Raw genomic sequence first — 13,652 nt, forward strand, 5'->3', positions numbered from 1 at the left:
GTCACTAGATGCAAGATTCCTTCTGCCTTTCCTTTGTGCAGGATCTGAGGTCATGCTTTCTTACAGTCAAACTCAGGGCTGCTGTGCAGTTATGCAAGCAGCTGTTTACCACCCTCTGTCCCTGTGCCTTATGATCCTGGCCATTGGCCCCACAGAGCCCTGCCCTCTCCATGTCCTTCCTATTCTCACAAGCTCCCAGGCTCAGTTTTCTCCCATTCCCCCTCATCTCCAGTTATGGAGCACCTGTGTCTGCCCCTAGTAGGTGGGGACTGACCTCTCCTTAGTCCCCAAAGCTATGCCCTTCTCAGTGATCAGTGGGAGTTGTCCCAGAAGCAAAACATCTGCCACCAGAAAGGACCTTGATGCCAGCCAGACCATCCCAACTTGGAGGTATCCAAGGGTAGGTGGACAGAGAGGCACCTCCTGTGTTTTTCCAGGAGGAAAGGCATAACAGACAGATGTAGTCAGGTTTGCAGTTAGGGTAGGAAGGTAGGGGCTTGGCTTTTGTGCTTTCAAGAAAGTAGAGGCAGAGCCATCAGTTGCAAATGAGGGAGAGATTTGAAGAGGGAAGTGTGGGAGAGTTGGTTCAAGGGTGCACAGGTCAGGCTTGGGCTACAATGGGCTGCCTACCCTTAGAAGCCATCAGAGGAGTGCATCACTGCTCATCTCCTCCCCTCCACTTCAGCCCCACCTTCCCAAGGAAACACCCTAGACAAGAAGTGCCACATTTGCAGTTTTACTGACACCGTTCCTCTGCTAACCCGCCAAGTCACTTGCTCATCTTTCCACCCCATGGAGACCTCCATCTGTTCACCCTCATGCTTCCTCATGCTCAGGCAACCCTCTCTGGCTTCACTTTCCCCCTTGTCCAGCCTGGACTCCATCCTTTTTTCCAGTAAATACATGGGGGATGCTTACTACATGCCGTTTGCTGGGGACATGGGAAACCAGACAGAAAAATGCCTGTCCTTGAAGACTTCACATTCCAGTGGGTAGAGAAAATGCCTGGATGATTATGATTATCATGAGGCGAAAGGAAAGCAGGAAATGGGGTCTGGGTGTTTTGAGGGGTTCTGCTTTAAATAGCTGACCAAGATAACTTGAAGCAAATGAGAGAAGGGCCAGTGAAGATGGTGGGTGGGGTGTGACTACAAGAATAGCTGATCTTGTTGGGAAGCCAGAATTGGGTGGTAAATTAGGAATTCGCAGATGTGACCTCCTGAAGAAGGCACAAGCCACCAGGTAGCTCCCTCAGCATCCAAGCTCCCACTTTGGGAAAATGAAAACCCTGGGGTCTTTGTCATTGAAGACACAGTCTCAGTACAGTCACATGAAGAAATTAAATTCGCAAGATTTATTACACGCAGATCCCGGAAGCAAGGGGGCACAACGACCCAGGAGAAGTGCAGTCCACGATCCCAGGTCATGGTGGTGCTTAGGGTGGAAATCACTAACTAAAGTTGCAATCCCGGTGTCCACACTCTGGGTGTGTGTAGGGTTAGCATACAGTAAAATGGGCAGGAACTGGGAAAAACAAGAATTTACCTCATCGTGCCTGTACAGAGGCCCTGAGCAGGAGCAGGCCTAGAGTGTTCAAGAATCGAAACAGGTCAGTATGGCTAGGAGCTGGGTGAGCAGAGGGAGAAGCAGATGGTGTGGGAGGTAATGGGCCCTAACACGAAAGGCCGTATGGCCATGACAAGGACTTTGGCTTTTATGCTGGGTGAAATGGGAGATGCTGAAGGCTTTTGGCAACATTTTTAACAAGGTCATTGCTGTGTGAAGAGGCTCTAGTGGCAAGCATGTCCTCTGTGTTGCTCCCTCCACAACTCCTTTTGCCCCTTTTCTTGCCCACACTGTTGGCACATGCCCTGGGGCTGACGCATAGCTGTGGGAGGCCAGAGTCTAGACACTCCTCCTAGACACTAGGAGGAGTGAATGTCAAACTCCATGGGACCCTTGTCCCTATCCAGTGACTGGGCAAAATTGACCAAAATTTAGGGGCCTGCTCTCTTCAGCCTGAGGAATTTTAATTTTAGAATATCATGTTTCCAAAGAATGTCTGGAAAGCAAATTGTCAACTCCAATTTCTTTTGACTTTCATGATGTCCTTGGAAATGTTCTTGGGCAACAAGTCTTAGAAGCCTTGGTGCCAGCAGATTTCAAACCCTGCCGGATAGGGGGTGTGATGGGTGTGTTGCTACCTCATTTCCAGCCACAAGCAAAATTCCAGGCCAATGCCCTTCCATTGCCCCTCAAGCCACTTTGGATCTTCCCTGGGATCCCTCCCCTGCTGACCTCAGGTATCCAAGTAATAAACCTCATGCCTTTGTGGCATGTGTGGCATTGTCAGTCTTGACCTCTGAACCAAATTGGGGTGGTGGGGCATCCCCCTGCAGGTAATGAATGGTAAGGATTGGAGTTGGCACTGTGAGCGAGATGTCTAGACGATGGCACCCCAGGGTTCCTCCCACTCTTGCTTTGGTTCACTATCCTGGCCATCATCTGCAAGCCAGTGTGCACTCAGCCATGCCACACGTGCTGCATGCTGCACTGCAAACAGAGACTTTGTTTGCATTTACAGATGTAGCTGTCTTAAATCACTTGATAACTACTTGATGTTTAGAGACAGCAGTGTGGGATTGGAGCCCTGCTTAAAGTGGCCCGGAGTTGTGTGTCTGATCCCAGACCTACCTGCACACGAGACCAAGGCTGCAGCTGATTCTGTCTCAGGGGAGAGACCATACCCTATGTGAGATCTGTGTCCACCACTCAGAAGGAGCACATTTGCAAGGAGGCATTAGCTGACATGCCAAGTCAGGCCCACACTCCAGAGAGCAGATGCTCACTAGAACCCTTGAATATGGCCACCACCACAACAAGGATCCTGATCCTCTGGGTTCTAGGGAAGAACACCCCCAGCACAGCCAAGAGATTAATTCAAACCAAATTAAGCCTGTAAAGCAACCACTGCTATTGGAAGGCCTTCCAACTGCTAAGGCCACCTTGGTACAGTATAAAGCCAAACCTGGGCTCTCTGGTATATTCCACCTGCAGAAGGGGCAGCTTTCCTGTCCCCAGTCCCTACCAGATGCCAGGATGTTGGAAGGCAGCCCCCTCGGACCCTTTGACTACCTAGGGAGCCTCTTGAGATGAACTAAGTGAAAAGCAGTGGTGATTCACAGACTATACAAGCAGCACTGCCAATCATCACAGGTGATGGGGTTCAGTGGGGAGCTTCTGTTCCTCATTTATTAATCAGGACATCCCTAATAACCAGATCCAAACACCAGCACAATTCGCCACATTCCAGGCAATTATCTTAGCCCTGGATGGTCTGGCTAATGAATGGCCCCATCTGTACATCTTTACGAACTCTTGTGCCATTGCCTAAGAGTTGCCCCTTTTAGGGCAAAGAACTCTCAGAATCTTGCCTCACAGGTAGATGTCCCCAAAATACCAATCAAGGTCATAGTTCTCCCGACCCATACATAGACCACAGTACAAGGGTCTCACCAGGACCCCCTCATCCCCTCTAGTAGCTGAGGCACTCTTGTCACTTCTCAGAAACACAATGCTGAGCTCTTGAAGAAGGATTCGGTGGGATTTTCATCTTCCTTGCTACTTTCAGGCTGCAGGTTGCAAGAGTGCTGGATAGCTTATTTAAACAAGCACTAATTCAATTAAATATGGTGTGTTTCAGTCATCAAATACCAGAGATGAGTTATAATGAGTGATCTGGTTCCATTTTATGATGCTTGCTGACAGCTTTGGAACCTCAACCCCCTTATTCTCCATGCCCACATCTGGACAAGCTGATAAGAAGGCTGGGGGCTCCCTCCTTTGACGCCAGCAGAAGATTCAAACCACACAGGACTTCGCGTATGCTTGGCAATCCTCCCACCCACCATACCACTGACCACATAAAGCCCTTAAATCAGTAGCCCTTTCTGGCCTCTCCTCTCAAGCCATTTCAGACAGTGAGAGGCCTTCCCTACTCTCCTCAGAGACTTCCATTAGGTAAGTAACAAAACTTTCCATGCCTTCAGAAAGAAAGAAAGAGGAAAAAAATAAAAAATTAAGCACTCTTTGGCCCCCATACCTTCCAGTCAGCTCTTTGGTTTATGGACATCAATAAATTCGTCTGTGTTGTGACTTCTCTGAAAGTTCCCTTCAATTTCCTGGGTTTTTTAAAGAATGAATTTATTTATGTATTTATTTATTTGAGAGAGTGCACACAATCAAGGGGAGAGGCAGAAGGAGAGTAAGAAGCAGACTCCCCACTGAGCAGGGAGTTTCATGAAGGACTGGATCCCAGGACCCTGGAATCGTGACCTGAGCTGAAGACAGACACCTAACTGACTGAGCCAGCCAGGGGTTCCCCTCAACTTCCTAAACTAAAACCTGGTTGCCCCTGATCACACAGGTCATCTGAAACCTGCCTCTCCCATGTACCACTGGAACTGGAGATTGGGAGGACGTTCTCCTTGCTTTTTATTTGCACTCCCAGACATTATTCCTCTCTTCAACCAACAACCCCAGTTCCTTTAAGGACAACATAGAAGCAGCCCTAAATGCTGGTAGCTGGCCTGGTACAAACTGTGCCAAAAGATTTATGTTGCTTGGTAGAGTCCTAGGACATCTCCCTCAAACAACCCCACGGTTCATGCCCGCAAGTGGGTCCTGAAACTTCTGGGGTCAAAGACTGATGAGGGGGAAGAAATATTTTCCCCCAATGTCCGCAGGCACTCCTCCACATGAGGTGAAGCTAGGAAACTCTGGAGCATGGTATGTGCAGAGCAGGGCCAGGATACGTGCCAATCCTAAAGCCTCCATGGCTTGGAGGGAACTCCTGAGTCTGAAGGGAGAATAGGACCCTGATGGCTGAGTACAATGCAGGCCATGCCAGGGCAGCTATGACAGCAGCAAATTCTGAACTGGACCATTCTCCTGGGGCTTGGCGGGCAAGAACCAGACAGTCATTACTGGCTACTGGGCTTCCCTGGAAGTAACGTGAAGGGATGAGGGCAGCCTGGTTCCCAGGTACCCCATGTGGCTTATTCTGCATGTCTTCTGTGCCCATGGGCTAGGCTCCCAGCCTTTCCACGTGTTAGAACATCAGTTGAGAAGACCACTCCCATATGGAAATCTGATATAAGAAAAGGGTGGCATCTCCAATCCTCTAATCTAGACTATGAGGGAGGGCCGCTTAGGTGGCTTAGTTGGTTAAGTGTCTGTCTTTAGATCAGGTCATGGTCCCAGAAGTTCTGGGACTGAGCCCCACATCAGGTTCCCTGCTCAGCAGCGAGTCTACTTCTCCCTCTCTCTCCTGCTTGTGCACTCTCTCGCTCTCTCACACTTTCTATCAAATAAATTAATAAAATGTTAAAAAAAAGACTATGGGGGAAAGGATAAACTTCAAAATATGTGGATTGGGATAACCAGATAGCCATTTGGGGAAAAAATAGATCCATTCTTCATATCATATAGAAAAATAAATTCTAAGTGAAGAGATTCAAATGTAAAGAAACAAAACCAAACAAGTAGTAGATGAAAACATGAATCCCTGTAGAACCTAGAAGTTAGGGAAATTGTACTAGGACTCAGAATCAAGAAGCAATAAGAGAAAACTGATAAATTTGACTACACAGATATCAATATTTGCATGATTAAACACAATCAAAGTAAAAAGACAAACTGGGGGAAATATTTACAACTAATATTACAGATAGCATTTATAAAGTTAATGTATAAAAGATTATTTTAAAATTAGGGCTTTATTTCTGCACAGCAAAGGAAACAGTCAACAAAACAAGAGGCAACCCACGGAATAAGAGAAGATATTCACAAATGACAATACAGACAAAGGGCTGATATCCAAGATCTATAAAAACTTCTCAAACTCAACACTCAAAAACAGATAATCAGGGGCGCCTGGGTGGCTCAGTGGGTTAAAGCCTCTGCCTTCGGCTCAGGTCATGATCCCAGGGTCCTGGGATCGAGCCCCACATCGGGCTGTCCGCTCTGCGGATAGCCTGCTTCCTCCTCTCTCTCTTTCTACCTGCCTCTCTGCCTTCTTGTGATCTCTGTCTGTCAAATAAATAAATAAAATCTTTAAAAAAAAAAAACATAATCACATCAAAAAATGGGCAGAAGACATGAACAGACACTTCTCCAAAGAAGACATACAAATGGCTAACAGACACATGAAAAAATGTTCATCATCACTAGCCATCAGGGAGATTCAAATCAAAACCACATTGAGATACCACCTTATACCAGTTAGAATGGCCAAAATTAACAAGACAGTAAACAACGTGTGTCGGAGAGGATGTGGACAAAGGGAACCCTCTTACACTGTTGGTGGGAATGCAAGTTTGTGTAGCCACTTTGGAAAACTGTGTGGAGATTCCTTAAGATATTAAATATAGAGCTACCCTATGACCCTGCAATTGCACTACTTTGTATTTACCCCAAAGATACAGATGGAGTGAAAAGAAGGACCATATGTACCTCAATGTTCATAGCAGCAATGGCCACAGTCGCCAAACTGTGGAAAGAACCAAGATGCCCTTCAACGGACTAATGGATAAAGAAAATATGGTCCAGGGACGCCTGGGTGGCTCAGTTGGTTAAGCAGCTGCCTTCGGCTCAGGTCATGATCCCAGCGTCCTGGGATTGAGTCCCACATTGGGATCCTTGCTCCACAGGGAGCCTGCTTCTCCCTCTGACTCTGCCTGCCACTCTGTCTGCCTATGCTCGCTCTCACTCGCTCTCTCTCTGACAAATAAATAAATAAAATCTTTAAAAAAAAAAAAAAGAAAATATGGTCCATATACACTATGGAGTATGATGCCTCCATCAGAAAGGATGAATACCCAACTTTTGTATCAAGATGGACGGGACTGGAGGAGATTATGCTGAGTGAAATAAGTGAAGTAGAGAAAGTCAATTATCATATAGTTTTGCTTATTTGTGGAGCATAAGGAATAACACGGAGGACATGGGGAGGTGGAGAGGAGAAGGGAGTTGGGGGAAATTGGAAGGGTAGACAAACCATGAGAGACTGTGGACTCTGAGAAACAAACTGAGAGTTTTGGAGGGGTAGAGGAATGGGAGGTTGGGTGAGCCTGGTGGTGGGTATTATGGAGGGCACGTATTACATGGAGCACTGGTTGTGGTGCATAAACAATGAATTCTGGAACACTGAAAAGAAATGTAAAAAATAAATTAAAATTTTAAAAAATTAGGGCTTTATTTTCAACAATGCTTGGACTATTAGTGAATAACCTTATACCAACAAAATGAACCTCAGCCCTTACACCATACCATTTATAAAGGTCAAAAGATATCATCAGCTAACTAAAAAAGGGGGAGTAGGAAGGACTGAATATATATATCATCGACCAAAATGTAAAGTAGAAACTTCTAGAAGAACACAGTAAAAACCTTAGTGACCTTGACTTTGGCCAAGATTTATTAAATAGGATACAGAAGAGCATGACATTTCAAGGAATGAAATCAGTGAATAAAACTTCATCAAAACTTTAAATTTTTGCTCCCCAAAATGAAATAAAATGAAAAGGCAAAGCATAACCTGAGGGAAAATATTTACAAAACATCTATCCAACAAATGACCTGTACCCCATCCTACAAAGAAGTCCCACAACTCAATTAGAAGACAAATGACCCAAATGAAAATGGGGTTAAGATTTGAATGGACAGGGGGGCCTGGGTGGCTCAGTGGGTTAAGCCGCTGCCTTCGGCTCAGGTCATGATCTCAGGGTCCTGGGATCGAGTCCCTCGTCGGGCTCTCTGCTCAGCGGGGAGCCTGCTTCCTCCTCTCTCTCTCTCTCTCTGCCTGCCTCTCTGCCTACTTGTGATCTCTGTCTGTCAAATAAAATAAATAAAATCTTTAAAAAAAAAAAAGATTTGAATGGACACTTCACCAAAGAATATATGGCAAATAAATACAAGAAATAACACTCTATCATTAAGCATTAGAAAAATGTGGGGCACCTGGGTGGCTCAGTCGGTTGAGTGACTGGTTTCAGTTCAGGTCCTGATCTCATGGGTCATGGAATCAAGGCCCACACGCAGCTCCATGCTTAGTGGAAGTCTACCGGGATATTCTCTCCATCTGCCCCTCTGTGACTTGTGTGTGTGTGTTCTCTCTCAAATAAATAAATCTTTTTTTTTAAAGGGGGCATAAGGCAGAGGGAGAGGGAGAAATAGATGCCCTGCTTAGCAAGAAGTCCAATGCAGGGCTTGATCCCAGAACCCTAGAATCATGACAGGAGCCAAAGGTAGACAATTAAACTATGAGCCACCCAAATGTCCTAAGTCTATTCTTTGTAACCATTTCTCTGTAATCCAGCTGCTTATCATAACTTGTACATTTGCATCAAAAGAGACTATACAGGGTTTACTTTGTAATTTTTAAATCTTAAACAATTGGTAAATTGGTGCGTTAAAAATACCTGCAGCTTAGAGGACCTGGGTGGCCCAGTTAGTTGAGTGTCCAACTCTTGGTTTCAGCTCAGGCCATGATCTTAGGGTAGTGGAATCAAACCCCATGCCAGGCTCTGGGATCAGCATAGAATCTTCTTGAGACTCTCTCTCCCTCTCCCTCTGCCCCTCCCACTCATGCTCTGTCTCTTTCTTGAATAAATAAATAAATTTTTAAAATTTAGGGACACCTGGGTGGCTCAGTGTGTTAAGCCTCTGCCTTTGGCTCAGATCATGATCTCAGGGTCCTGGGATCGAGTCCCGCATCAGGCTCTCTGCTCATCAGGGAGCCTGCTTCCCCTCTCTCTCTCTGCCTGCCTCTCTGCCTGCTTGTGATATCTCCCTCTCTCTCTCTCTGCCAAATAAATAAATAAAATCTTTTTAAAAAATAAATAAATAATAAAATAAAATATATATCTGCAGTGTATATCACAAAGGGTTAACATAATAGAACTTCTAAAACCAGAGAGAAGAGACCACCAACTATGAAAAGAAGCAAATCACAGACAAATAAGTGAAAATGGGGCTTAAATATATGAAAAGACGCTTGACTTCACCCACAAAGATGCAAAAGGAAACCACACTGAAATGCCATTTCTTCTCAGATTGGCAAAATTCCAAATATTTAACAAAATATTTGTTTACAAGTTCGTAAGGAAACATCACCAGTGGGAATGTAAGATGGTGCAACCCTATGGGAGGGAACTAGGCAACACCCAGCAAAAATGAATTACAAATGCGCCTGGGGGTCTCAGTCAGTTAAGCTCTGCCTTCCGCTTAAGTCATGATCCCTGTGTCCTGGGACTGAGCCCCACAACAGGCTCCTGGCTCAGTGGAGACTCTACTTCTCCCCCTCCCTCTGACACTCCCCCCTGCTTGTGTGCACATACACTCTCTCTCTCTTAAATAATAAATAAAATATTTAAAACAAAACAAAACAAATGCTCATTCACCAGACAATTTGTAGGAATCTATCTCAAAATTAAACTGACAAAACTAGGGGTGCCTGGGTGGCTCAGTGGGTTAAAGCCTCTGCCTTCGGCTCGGGTCATGATTCCAGGGTCCTGGGATTGAGCCCCACGTTGGGCTCTCTGCTCAGCAGGGAGCCTGCTTCCTCCTCTCTCTCTGCCTGCCTCTCTGCCTACTTGTGATCTCTGTCAAATAAATAAATAAAAATCTTTTAAAAATTAAAAACTGGCAAAACTATGTGGAGACCTGCACAAAAATATTCACTGTAGCACTATTTTTTTATAAAGATTTTATTTATTTATTTGACAGGCAGAGATCACAAGCAGGCAGAGAGACAGGCAGAGAGAGAGGAGGAAGCAGGCTCCTCGCCGAGCAGAGAGCCCGATGCGGGACTCGATCTCAGGACCCTGAGATCATGACCTGAGCCGAAGGCAGCGGCTTAACCCACTGAGCCACCCAGGCGCCCTGTAGCACTATTTTTTAAAGCTCTTATTTATTTGAGAGAGAGAACACTTGATGGGGGAGGGTCAGAGGGAGAAGTAGGCTCCCTGCTAAGCAGGCACCCCCCCCACCCCATGCTGAACTCGAGCCCAGGACTCCAGGATCATGACCTGAGCCAAAGATAGACGCTTCACTGACTGAGCCAGCCAGGTGCCCTGTAGCACTATTTTTCACAGAAAAAGATGGGAAACAACCCACATGTCCAGTAATTCCAACTTGTCGAATCCACACACTAGCAGGGCAGTGAGTATACCCCTGCAAAAAGGAGTAAGGAGTATTCCTAGACACTGCTAGTCAGAGGTCTCCAGCATACTGTTAAGTGAAAAAAGCCAAAATGCAGAACAGTAGGCACAGGATGCTACTGTTCATTGAAATTTACTCAGTGTTTAAATAAATGGTTGCCAACAGGGAGAGGAAGGTAACAGGTTGGTGGGGACAAGGAGAGGTGCTGGACTTCTCTGGATGGACTTTCTTTTGCAGTAACCCTAAAACAAAGTTACATGAAAACCTGATGGGGCGCCTGGGTGGCTCAGTGGGTTGAGGCCTCTGCCTTCGGCTCAGGTCATGATCCCAGAGTCCTGGGATCGAGCTCTCTGCTCAGCAGGGAGCCTGCTTCCTCCTCTCTCTCTGCCTGCCTCTGCCTGCTTGTGATCTCTGCCTGTCAAATAAATAAATAAAATCTTAAAAAAAAAAAAAAAACCTGAAAACTGGGAAATCTGGCTGGCTCTGTCAGTGGATCATATGATCTCTGAATTGTGGGTTTGAGCCCCAAGTTGGGTGTAGAGATTGCTTAAAAATAAAATCTTAAAAAAAAAAAAAAAAACTGAAAAACTTCACCCTAAAGAGCAAAAGCAAACGGAATGAAGGAACCAATATAGAGTCTTGACTCCACAGAAACAAAGCACTTTCTTCGAAAGCAGAGCGATACCCTAAAGGACGTATAGCCCAACAACAGAAAGAACCACAGAAGAATGTTAGACTGTTTTCAATAATCATACTGTTGGTAAAAATGGCATTGTTATTCTGACACAATTATATATAAATAATAAAGTTAATGACTGTGCTAAGAAAATCAGGATCTAAGATTTTTATTTTTATTAAACATTTTTATTTAAATTCAATTAATTAACTTATAATGTATTATTGGTTTCAGAGGTACAGGCCTGTGATTCATCAGTCTTACACAATTCCCAGTGCTCATTATATCACATGCCTTCCTTAATGTCCATCCCCAGTTACCCCATCCCTCCAGCAACCCCAGTTCATTTCCTATGATTAAGACTCTCTTGGAGCACCTGCGTGGCTCAGTTGTTAAGCATCTGCCTTCACCTCAGGTCATGGTCCCAGAGTGCTGGGATCAAGCCCACTTGCTCTGTGAGGAGTCTGCTTCTCCTTGTGCTCTCTGTCAAATAAATAAATAAAATATATTTTTTAAAGGACTCTCTTGGGGCACCTGGGTGGCTCAGTGGGTTAAGCTTCTGCCTTCAGCTCGGGTCATGGTCTCAGGGTCCTGGGATCAAGCCCTGTATCGAGCTCTCTGCTCCACAGGGAGCCTACTTCCCCCTCTCTCTGTCTGCCTCTCTGCCTACTTGTGATCTCTCTCTCTCTCTGTCAAATAAATAAAATCTTTACAAAAAAAAAAAAAAAAGGACTGTCTTATGGTTTGTCTCCCTCTCTGGTTTCATCAGGATCCAAGTTTTTTTTTAAAGATTTTTATTTATTTGACAGAGAGACACAGTGAGAAAAGGAACACAGCAGGGGATGTGGCAGAGGGAGAAGCAGGCCTCCCGCCATGCAGGGAGCCAGATGTGGGGCTTGATCCCAGGATCCTGGGATCGTGACCTAAGCTGAAGGCAGCCGCTTAACCACTGAACCACCCAGGCGCCTCAGGATCCAAGAGAAAAAGAGATGCAAATATAAAGACGTTAATAACCACCTAGCCCTAAATTTGAATTTGAAAAATCAGTGTGAATTCATGAAGTTTTTTACATTAACATTTTTTTACATTAAAATTTTTTTCCCTAGATTTGTCCTCTGAAAAGACATAGACTAATTACCAACCTGATGGCAACAAGCACTCCTAGAGCCCCAGCTGTGTGCTCCAAATGCCATTTCCCACTGGGATGGACTAGGGTTTCTTGAAAAAAATATGCTGATTCTAGGGTTTCGGGTATTATGGGAGAGGAACTTGGAATATCTTTTCTTATTAGGAATCAAGTAAGTGATCAATGATTACAATGTATTAAAAAGACTCAGGGTAAACTTAAAGAGGTTTCCACTGGCCAAAGAGTGTTAATTTTTAAAACTGTAATAGATTAAAATATATCAAATATGTTAAAGTCTTTGAGTTCAAATGATAATAGAAAGAAACCTACCTACCGTGTCACCTCTGAAGAATGACAAAAAACCAGTTTATTACTCTGAAAGCTCATAAATAAAGGCAATAATTAAGCATTCAACTTGCTGTCCTGTATGGATCCCAAACAACTGGTAGTTTGGGTGGCACACACATGACCTTCTTGCAGGAATCTCCCAGCCTATGCTAATACCTTGCTAGAGGGGAAAAACAACCTTAGCCTGACGATGGCAAGACCGCAAGGCCTCTGGTATCTTGTAGGTCCTCTTTAGTGTATGAAAGTTCTTTTGAAACCTTCCTTTTTCTTACCTCCCCCAACCCCATAGTATATAGTCAGCCACCCCTCACAACCCTAAGGCAGCAGCTTTTTCTGCCCACGTGTCCTGTCCCCATGCTTTAATAAACCATTTTGCACCAGATGTCTCAAGAATTCTTTCTTGGTCATCAGCTCCAGACCTCACCCCACTGAACCTCACTTATATTCTGAAACTTCATCAACCAAGGGAAGTTTGTCTTTCTGGAACTGTTTCCACAAATGCAGCAGGGATACCAATACCAGAATGCTGCCATCTTGCAAACTCCTAATGAAACACAGGCAGGCAGGACTGTTAGAGGAAATGCATGATGCACACTTAGGCAGTGTTGTGTGCCAATGCAAAATCTAATTAGTCTCCACCTCTAAGTTTATAGGAACTCCTAGTGACAGAAAGACACCACAAGAATGCAAAGGCAAAAATCCCCAAAATGAGAAACTCCACAGGAGGCATGACCAGAATTTGATAAATTTCAAAGAGGTTTTATAAAAAGGCAGGAGGAGGCTATTGATTACAATATTCAACCCTTACACTCATTACAGCACTTTTTACAATAGCTAGAATATGGAAGCCATCCAAGTGTCCACCTACTGACGAATAAAGAATATTTACAATGGGATACTACTCAACCATAAAAAAGAATGAAATCTTGCCATTTGCAACAACATGGATGGATCTGCACAGTATAACGCTGAGTGGGATAGGTCAATCAGAGAAGGTACCATGTGATTTCACACATGTGAAATTTAAGAAACAAAACAAAGAAAAGAAAAGAAAAGCCCAGTCAAAAGGCTGACTGACTACAGCAAACAAACAGGTAGGTGGGAAGGGGTTTGGTGAAACAGGAGAAGGGGACTGAGAGCGCAAGCATCTTGAGGACTGAGTAAGGTAAGAATTGTTGGCTCGCTAGAACACCCAGCATAGGAATGTTCACTACCATACTCTACATGCACCTGAAACCAAAATAACACATGCTAACTACAGTACATTTAAAATTGTAAAAT

At 44.7% G+C, this 13,652-nt stretch overlaps 1 protein-coding gene across 1 annotated transcript in view; it reads left to right on the forward strand.

The window, feature by feature from the left end:
• The window catches only part of ZNF7 (zinc finger protein 7), a 205,815-nt gene that overhangs the window by 121,504 nt on the left and 70,659 nt on the right, over positions 1–13,652 (forward strand). The window lies entirely within an intron of this gene.

This window comes from Mustela lutreola, chromosome 3, assembly GCF_030435805.1.
Source record: "Mustela lutreola isolate mMusLut2 chromosome 3, mMusLut2.pri, whole genome shotgun sequence".
Classification (NCBI taxonomy): domain Eukaryota; kingdom Metazoa; phylum Chordata; class Mammalia; order Carnivora; family Mustelidae; genus Mustela; species Mustela lutreola.